The 9,937-nt window shown below is 39.2% G+C and overlaps 1 protein-coding gene across 1 annotated transcript in view; it reads left to right on the top strand.

Moving 5' to 3' along the window:
- Positions 1-7,795: 7,795 nt before the first annotated feature.
- AOAH (acyloxyacyl hydrolase) overlaps positions 7,796-9,937 on the top strand; it is a 161,897-nt gene continuing 159,755 nt past the window's right edge. The window contains exon 1 of the mRNA XM_042475171.1: positions 7,796-7,863. The gene's annotated coding sequence lies outside the window, so the exon portion shown is untranslated. The remainder of the gene's footprint in view (positions 7,864-9,937) is intronic.

Here is a 9,937-nt window from a genome sequence, read left to right as displayed (position 1 = left end):
GTTCAATTAGGAGTGTGTGCCTCAATGCCAAGTTTATCTTGGAGATGGAAAAATTACTTTTTAATTATAAATTCCAAAAATCTCTAACTAGCATGGCAATGCTGGCTGGAGGATTCTGGGAGTTGTAGTCCAAAATGTAACCCAAGTTCTGGGTTCATCTGTTTTTCCAGTTCCTTCCAGTTAAGAGTGTTCTCATTTCTTCTTTTGAGCTTCTTGCTGTACAACTACACAATTTGTAGCTGAACTACTTCAGATCTGATGTTTCCCCTTTTGTATTTAGTGTGACAATGAAAGCTTCTCCTCAAGAGAGAAACCAAGGATTCTGAAATCAGTGAAACGCCTATTTAGACCAAAAACATTCCAAAGTTTGGTTTTGTAAATATGTTGAGGGAGATGTTCTGCAAATGTTCATCCCTCAGAACACCAGAGCCCAAAATAAAGCAGTATCCAGTAAACAAGAGATGATGGATTTTAGATGAAAGTTGCAGATTTCTTTAATCTCTAGGGACTTTGTATTTATTTCCTCCAGTCATCAGATGTAAATGCAGTGTCTCGGATTAAAGAAACACTCTGATGTCAGTGCCTGAATAATGAATTTTTCATCACAGTGGAAAGCTTAAAATGGTTTTTGCACTCCTATGATATATCAGTACATTTACAGCAAATGTTTGCAACTTGCAAACACAAGGAAATAACTTCTTTTTTATTATTTAAACTCCAGCATTCTTGGAATCTTTTGCTTCCAGGAGTTAAATTAGGCAATACTTTAAAACTGTAGCTAGCAGCTATGATTTGCCCTGCTACTATCTGTTTATTCTAGAGTAAGCACGGACGACCCAATCTGGAACAAGGCCCTGTTATGTGGTGAGTTTGGGTCTTTAAGCCATTGCCCTGTTTTATAAGACCACTGAATTGGGGTGGGAGAACGTCTAGTTTTCATTACCCCTAAATGACCTATTTAAACAAAAATCCACTTTTACCAATAACAATTGTTGGTTCAGCAGAACCTTCCACATTGTGATCATACTGGGAGACATAAGTGTTAAAGCCCTCTTCTCCCCAAGCCATACACACTAGAGTTCCAGTTTGATCAGGCTCCTGTGCTTACACACAACATCTATAGTAACAAAGAAAGAAAAAAGACCCAGCAGCTATCCTTATCTCTGAAGTATTGTCCGCTTTGACTCTCAGCTCCCTTTGGTAAACCAATGCAGACCTCCAAGCATCAGTAGACACAGCACCTAATCCCAAAGTAACTTAAATCTTTAGTTTTTTGTGGCTTTTTTGAGCTATGTGGCCATGTTCGAGAAGAGTTTATTCCTGATGTTTTGCCTTCATCTGTGGCTGGCATCTTCAGAGACTGTCAGGAAATCCCATTCTCTGAAGTTGCCAGCCCCAGATGCAGGCGAAACATCAGGAATAAACTCTTCTAGAACATGGCCACATAGCCCGAAAAACCCACAAAAAACTATGGATGCCAGCCATGAAAGCCTTTAACTTACATCTTTCTAGTAATGCTACACTACTACTTCAGACAGATTGGAAAATGCACATAGGTAAGTTAACTAGGGTGCATGTCTGTACAACAGAGTTCTATCAGTTTCATATCATGTTAATTTTCATGGCTACATCCCATTGCCGATACTGTTGTTCAAGTTGTTTCCAATTTACGGCGAGCCTATCATGGGATTTTCTTGGCAGATTTTTTCAGGAGGGGTTTACCATTGCCATCCTGAGGATGAGAGAGTGTGACTTGCCATAGCCGCCCAGTGGGTTTACATGGCTGAGCTGGGATTCAAACCTGGTTTCCAGAGAGACTCTAAGAATTTGTAGTTTGAGGAAGTAACACACATAGAATTCTGTGCTAAAAAGTTCTAGTGCCTGTCTACAGAAAATGCTAAATCCCTTACCATTTAAATCCCTTGAGTCCTAGGATTTGGTAGAATAGAGTTAAGATAGTTAAAGAGGTACGAAACTGGTAGAACTGTGTAGTGTAGATTGTACTGAAGAGAGTGCTTTAATTTGCAGGACAGGGGATTTTTGCAGACACATTTTCTGACCCTAGCAGCACTGTGACAGTTCTGAACTGAAAATCATCAGCCAGTGGATTGCTGGCTCTTAAGGCCCCAGAAAGATGCTCCCTGTTTGCCTTTTGGGATATATATCTTTTTCAAGCTGTCGATGGTTGACTCCATCAGTACAGTGGGATGACTGTATATGCAGTTACATTTGCCCATCCCATTGCTGTTTACTCAGACTGAAATCCCACTCAGTAGAGCCTACTCTCAAGGAAAATTACACAGTACTATAATCTTGGATTTTAAAAGGCAACACATACCCCTTATACAAGAGTTTGTTACCTGATCCTGAAGGAAAGGAGAAGATGACAACTATCATCCCACCCACCTCATTTCAGATATGGAAGCTGAAAGGGAGGAGTACCTGTAACCTCCTTCATTGTTGGATCTTCCACTTCATCAAAAGACAGAAGATCAGTTTAGGGGATGTAGAACAGGTTGTATGGCAAACATATCTCCGTCTTCCAAGAGAAAAGAAAAGTGAAGGTTCAGGATGAACAGTTGGGAATCAATCCCTGTTGTCTCCCACCACTTCTTGTATCTGCTGTCTGAGCTCATTCTGTCTAATAATAGGGCTGGCCATCCTCCCAAGAACTACTCTGAGGATACCCAATGCATTTACATTCCCAATGTTATACCGATCATATTGTGTTTTGTGCCTACAACCAAGACTGCCAGGAAAGCCCATGCAGCTGTCCTGAGCTTCCTAGAAAATGAATAATAAGTAATAAAAAGGCAGCATATAAGCTTAATAAATTAAGAAGGTGCTTTGTCCTTAGCTGTCTTACATCATCAGCTCACAAGGCTTGGCAGTTTGTCTGTTTTACAACATATAGCAAAGTGGACAAAGTGTTATTGGACTGGACTTTCCAGTAGCCCTGGCCAGTGTAGTTGTATGCTAGGAGTTGCAATTCAACAGCATCTGGAAGTCTTCACTTTGCTCACCCCAATCTATACTATTTATGGAATTTATTGTTGTAAAATCCAAGCATGGAATATTCTACACATTAAAAGGACACATTGTTGTTGTTTGTTGTCATTAGCCTTTGTGTGACCCTCACTTGCACACAGTTGCCTGTATTAAGAGACGTGCTTCCTTCTTAAAAGCTCAGAGCACAAAAATGGATCAACCAAATCAAAGCAGAAAGATGTGAGAACAATTTCTTTGGCTAGACTTTGCTAATGCAAATGCCTATATTCTCCCCTCCTGCCAGTGTGCCCACATATGCACTTTAATAAGCCGTATGCCGAGAATACATATCAAGATGTGTGCAATAGGTGTGTAATTATTATCTGAACCACTTTAAAATATTTTAAACACATGTAGATTGGCTGTTGTACCTCTCAACAGGTATTCTAACAACTTGTACATTTGTCAGAAAAATACTATTTATATTTAATTGAATTGGCTAGTTAAATAGGCTGAAAAGGACCCGTAGGAAGGGCAGTAATGAGAATGCTAGTCAGTCAAGCAGTCAGTCATCCTGCAGAGCACAAGAGCAGAAGTATTGTAAGGCATAATTTAATGATTCCAGCAGGAACCGTAAAGCTGGAGACTTTGTTGAAACTTTTTGCATTAAAGCAAGGAAGGCGCAAAGATTAATACCCTTCCAATCCCCCCTTCCTTGTTTACACGGTCTTCCATCGATTTCGCAGTATTGACTTCTGGAGGATAAATGAGAGAAAAATTGAGTTTGCTATCTCTGTGGGTTGCTTCGTATGAGCGATTTGTGTACTTGGTTTGGATTCCTGAGTACAAAATATATGTGCTGTTTGTTTCGTGTAGTAGTAGTAAAGACGGTTCATCACATTTTTAACCTGTCCTTGGTTTTGTGCTTATGAAAGCAGATTGATTTGCAGGCATTACCAGGGAGGAATGCTTATTTCCGTACCATGATGAGTTAATTTTGGCAGATCAAGGTATTATTACAGACTTAGAGCAGGACAGAGATTTTAATGGCCGTTTAGTAGCCTTAAATGTGAAATGCTCGTGTGTATGTTTGCTTCTTCATAAGGAGAGCATTCAGTTGCATTTCCATTGACACATGTTATTGCCTCCAAAACGAAACACTAGTCAGGCATCATCATTATTCCTTCAATGTCCCTTTTCTGATACTCCTATCAGAAAATAGTTACATAGTTAAAATAGAGCTTGGAAAAGTTATTTTATTTTTTATTTTGGATTGCAATTGCAAAAGAAGTAATATTTACAAGCTGTGTTTAAAAATCCTACCTTACAGGAACAGTTCTATAGATCACTGTCAAAGACATTTGGGAGGTTAGCTAGTAATCTATTCAAGAGAGAGTAGAGCCAGACACAATTATTTCAGGAGCAGTAAGACCCTGATTCAGGGTCTTCATATGTGAAGTTGGTACGCTACGTTTTCCTGCCTTGTCATCAGGGATCAGCCCCACATTCTGCTTCCTCCTCACATAAAGAGGATATTTGACATTCTGCCAGACTGACCTTGCATCTCTGGCTTTCAATCTCTGTCTGAATGTACCACTATTTTTATTTTTATGGTATTCCTGGTGGGACAATAAAAAGAGGGTGAGATCAGTCCTCAGAGGCAGCATCAGCAGCACTCAGGGCTTTCAGGAGTGGGAATGACTTACATCATAGTTGTTGCTGAAATAAATTCTCCAAGCAGGTATGAGTTGTACCATCCCCCATAACTTTAGATTTAAGCACCCCCAGTACTTTCTATCTGGCCGGAAGAGAAGGATAGAGCAGAGCAATATCATCATATCTGAGATAGGGTCTCCAAGCAAGGTTTTATGAATTGACAAACCACTAGTCTCCCTCCTTGGAGCTCTTTAAACAGAGGCTGGATAGCCATCTGTCGGGTATGCTTTGGTTGAGATTTCCTGCATGGCAGGGGGTTGGACTGGATGGCCCTTGTGGTCTCTTCCAACTCTATGATTCTAGTTAACACTCTGTGTGCATGCATATGAGACTATCACATGACAACAGGGCAAATCATCCATGAAAGAGAAGAGGATAGAATCATTTTTTAAAATATTACAGTGTAAAGTTTCCCTGCAAAAGATCTATATGTTGTATAGTTTCATATTATTTCTCAATGGCGTAACATCTATCCGCTTCTTCAAGGGTGATGTAAAGCACTTTTGATTCCTGTAATGTTGGTGTTCTCAACTGAGCAGAAACAACAAAACAAAGCACATCCTTACTCTGTTTTTCATTCAGCGGGACAACCCAAACGGTGCACCTATCCTTCTAAAATCATTAAAGTTTCTCACCAGTGTATATAGTTTTGATACAAATTTCAATAACATCCTGTTCCGTGGAATGAGATGGTAATTTTTTTCCCATTCCAAACTTTAATTATTCACTCATGCATGTGTATGTGTGCACACACACACACATACTGCACATGCCTTTTAACAATTTTGCAAGTTATTTGCATGCAGGCATTTTGGTGTGCGTGTGTAATTTCCATGCAAACTGATCATAAAATATACGCATACATGCACACACAAGGGATAACTGAATTTTTAAAATAACATTTAAATTATTATAACTTCCTGGGGGGACACTCATACATATCTGGCTGTTTAAAATGTGGTAGGCTTCATTCCTGTAGAGGGACCAATTATACTTGCAAATTTTGCTGAAGAGATTGTATATTTGTGCTTGTGTATGTGTGTGAGAGTGGGGGGGTTACGGTTAAAATGTAAAGGCTATTTGGACTTATTTGTATGAAATGATAGGCTTCATGCACATAAAAGGAAGTAAAAATGTATACAAATTTCATTCAATTTTGTCAAAAAGACAAAAAAAAGTTATTGCAGTTATTTGTTTCTCCATCACAGTGAGGAAACATCTAACTGAAGCTTTATTTTTTTTCTAAGGCAGTGTTCTAATTTGAAGCTGATTTCAAGCATGTCGCCTCCAAAGCGTCTAAAATAAATCTTATCTGTGGTGGACATCCCCAGAAACAGAGGCTTTGAAGTTTATCGTAAACTGTATCACCACATCAACGGTCTATCTGGATGGCAGAAGATGGATCACATGAGCATAGAAAACTAAAATCAGGATGTATTGCATTAGAGAAAAATCAAGATTAGAGAAAATGAGGCTAGAGAAAAGAAAATGTTTTTGAAGGAGTCCCATTCTGAAAGCTTTACATTTGGAACAATACCATAGAACGTAGGGTCCAGAGCTTCAAATTATATCAAAGTATCTTGGTGTAGTATGTGATGTGCTTTTAAAAGGTTCTTCAGAAGATTAAAGGCCTTATGCGGTGCTGCCTTCTTAACAAAGGTTCACCTGAAAGAAAGAAGAAAAGAAAGAAGAAAAATGGATCACAAGACCAGGTACAGAGATGTCATCTTGCATTTGGAATGCCTAGGTGATTGCTGTGCATAGAAGAGGCATCAATTTTTCACGGTTGCTAGTTCTATTTGTAAAAATAAAACAAAACATACAAAACAGAAATGGTTTGGGGAATCAAAATACAAAATCTGACAGCAGCATTAGCTTTAAAAGTTCACAGCTGTCAAGAAAAATACATTAGAAAGACATACATTAGAAGGACAAACAACAATTGTCCTGGTCAGCTATAATGGGAGGAGACTTGATGAAACCATGTCTGCACCCATAGCCTTGCTGGATTCTGTGGCTGGGGCAGGAGATGGTTGTTGTTGTTGTTGTTGTTAATCTTTCATCGACTGCATTGCAACAGATTTTTCAGAGGTTATTTGTTTGGATAGAAGCTCTAAGGATCCCCCAGTGGCATGGCCCCTATGTGCATGTGTATGTGTTTGTAATTGCTGTTAGGTTCCTTCAAGTGGACACCGATATATGGTGGCCCTATCTTAGGGTCACCAAGATTTACTTAGAGGCTTGCCATTCCCTTTCTGCAAGGCTGAGAGATTGTGGCTTGTCCAAGGTTATCCAGTGGGTTTCCATAGCTGAGCGGACATTCAACCCATGTCTCCCAGAGTCCATCACTCAAATCAGCACAATGTCCTGGTTTCCCTTAAGTAACTGAATACAATGTATTATTTAGAAAGGCAACAAAAATAAGGACATTCTCAAATTCTTTTAGAGAATATTTTCACATCTTCCTGTAGAGAGAAGGCAAGTAAAACCTTAAGGACCAGCTGAAGCATTTTTGCGTAATTGATTGTGTAATTTTGCTTGTTGTATTTTAGTTAAGGGATGAGGGATCGAATTTTAATTTGTGTACGTTATGTACTGTTTAGGTATTTTACTTATTTGCTTATGTAAATCATTTATGTAGTTTATATGTTTTTATATAATTTTGTAAACCGCTTTGATCTTTTTGGAAAGGCGGTATATAAATATTATTATTGTTGTTGTTGTTATTATTATTATTATTATTATTATTATTATTATCTCATCCCACCCCTTCTTATTCACACACACACACACTATGTGAGTAAAAATGCTTCAGCTGTTGTGCCATACAAATCAGACTAGCTCCTTGGAAGCGAAGTGTGAAAGATGCTATGAATCAATCAAATTATATCTTGCAGTAGTGTGGTAGTTCTGCCATGTAGTGTGAACAAATCTCTTTCCATGTTTTAGTTTCAGTTGAATTAAGTTGATGAGAAAACATCAAATTATGATCTTTGCTGCCGAGTCCCACCCCCATACCAATGACACCATACTTGTTAAGAAAAGAGGAAGAGGAAAACCAAGACAAGAGCTACCTTTTGCAAGAGAATCCTGTCCTTGAGAGGTATTTCCTTTTGCTCTTGCTTTTATATTTAGAAGTCCCAGCTTCAGAAATTCCTGGTAAGGCATACAGCATTTCTATTTGGCTGCTGTTCTTGTTCTTGGGTTGGCTACCTGTTTTGAAAGTTATGGGGTCTGAGTCACTCCTACCTGGAGTTTTGCTTGGTCTCTTTGTATGAAAATCCACCAACTGTTTTGTGACTGGTAATTTATCTTCCATGAGGAAGACTGTGCCTGTTGCATGTCGTTTCAGAACCTGCTGCTGTAATACATGCAAACTTATTCAAGTTTGCAGGGAGGATGATTGAATGTGGTAAATAGGTGTATAGGACTGTGTAATGTTTCCCCCTCCTGATTTTAGACATACAGCTTTACTGTCCAAGGGTGAGATAGGCATCTTCTCATAAGGTACAAACAACTACAGTGGGCCTTTGATATCCACTGAGGTTGGGTTCTAGGACCCCACATGGATACCAAAATCCATGGCTGCTCAAGATCCATTAAATACAGTATCATAACAAAATGGTGTCCCTTAAAAAAATTGGTAAAAACAAGGTTTGCTTTTTGGAATTTGTTTGTTTTCAAAAATATTTTCAAGCTGTGGATGGTTGCATTTGTGGATAAAGCATCCATGGATACTGAGGACAGACTGTACAATGGGACTTTGGCCCCATACAGACAGGCCAAAATAAAGCTGCTTCAGGTCACTTTGGAAGGATGCTGTTTAAATGATGCATGTGTACTAAGAGACCAGAAGCCACACCAAAGCCACGATCCAGTCCTAAAGACTGGAGCGCAGCTTTGGCGCAGCTTCCGGACTGTTAGGACACATGCATCATTTAAACAGCATACCTCCAAGTGACTCGAAGCAGCTTTATTTTGGCCGTATGGAGCCTTTGTTATGGCCCATCCTTATTGTATTTTCCTTGAGAACAGGTTCACTTGGTGACTGTATTATAGGGGACTATAATAAATCTCTCCAAATGGCAAGTCTCTCCACATGGTGACCTATGTATCTGCCTATCTTGTTCTTTATAAAAAATATTTATTACCTGTTCTACATCCAAGGCTGTGAGAGTGGCTTACAATACAATGAATATAAACAAAACAGAATAATTTAAAAGCTAAAAACATGTCAAACCATCTAACACATAACATGTAAAACAGGGTTGTTTTAAAGCAGTTAAAATAATCTATGTATAGTAGCTTGCTATGCCAGTCATTCAGTTTTCTCCAAATGCATTGGATAGAGCAAAACTGTTCCCTCGTGCCATGGGGGAAACTGGCTAGATTATATTTTGATTGACTATCCAAAAATGGCTTGCCATGCAGAGGAAGCTACGATGTGGAATAATTTAAAGTGGATGCAACATGTTTCTGCACTGAACTTGGAGACAGAGAACCTGCATGTAACCTTGGCTGAAAATGGAAGAAGCAGAGGGCTCTAGCCCTTGTGTCAGTTGCCAAAGCTGGAGGTCTTGTATCTTTCGTAATTGCTTTTTGCTTTCATACTGTCACTTCTGCAGAAGAGTGCCCTTGAGGTTAACTGCAGGAATGAGTATTTGGCAAACAACTTCCCTCTTTTTTCATAGTTGCTGTTTGGGAAACCCAGACAATTTGCTTGTTGGGAAAGCTTGGAATATCCGTGCCAGTGTTAGCTGAAAGACATGTTTCCAACGCCCCACTGAGAGAGTCAGGTGGCAGATAGGGTTGTCATATTTAACCCACCAATTTTGGCCTGTCTCATTTGCATATCATGCATATTACTTGTCTTTTATGTAAATAATGCAGTAGACTGGGAAGGGGTGTCAGTACACACATACCTGCTAATTTCCCACTCGAAAACCCTCTTTCCACAACTGCTTTGTAGTTAAGAAACAGAAAATATATTGTAATGTAGAGGTACACAGTCTGTGGCTCTTTGAGTCACCTGGCCCTCTTTATGGTACCTTGTGTACCCTGTGGTCCTTTCCCCTATCAGCTTTTTACCCTTCCAGTGCTCCTGTGCCTATAGCATATGCAAGAGATGCAGATAATCCACAAGGATTGTTCGTTGGGGACTCCACACAGTTCAGAGTTCAATTTTGTTTAGAAAGAAAATGATTTTATTTAAAAGTTAATCATTAAATTAATA

Source organism: Sceloporus undulatus, chromosome 6 (assembly GCF_019175285.1).
Source record: "Sceloporus undulatus isolate JIND9_A2432 ecotype Alabama chromosome 6, SceUnd_v1.1, whole genome shotgun sequence".
NCBI classification, from domain to species: domain Eukaryota; kingdom Metazoa; phylum Chordata; class Lepidosauria; order Squamata; family Phrynosomatidae; genus Sceloporus; species Sceloporus undulatus.
The sequence above is the reverse complement of the archived record's forward strand: the minus strand, read 5'-3'. Positions and strand labels throughout refer to the sequence as shown.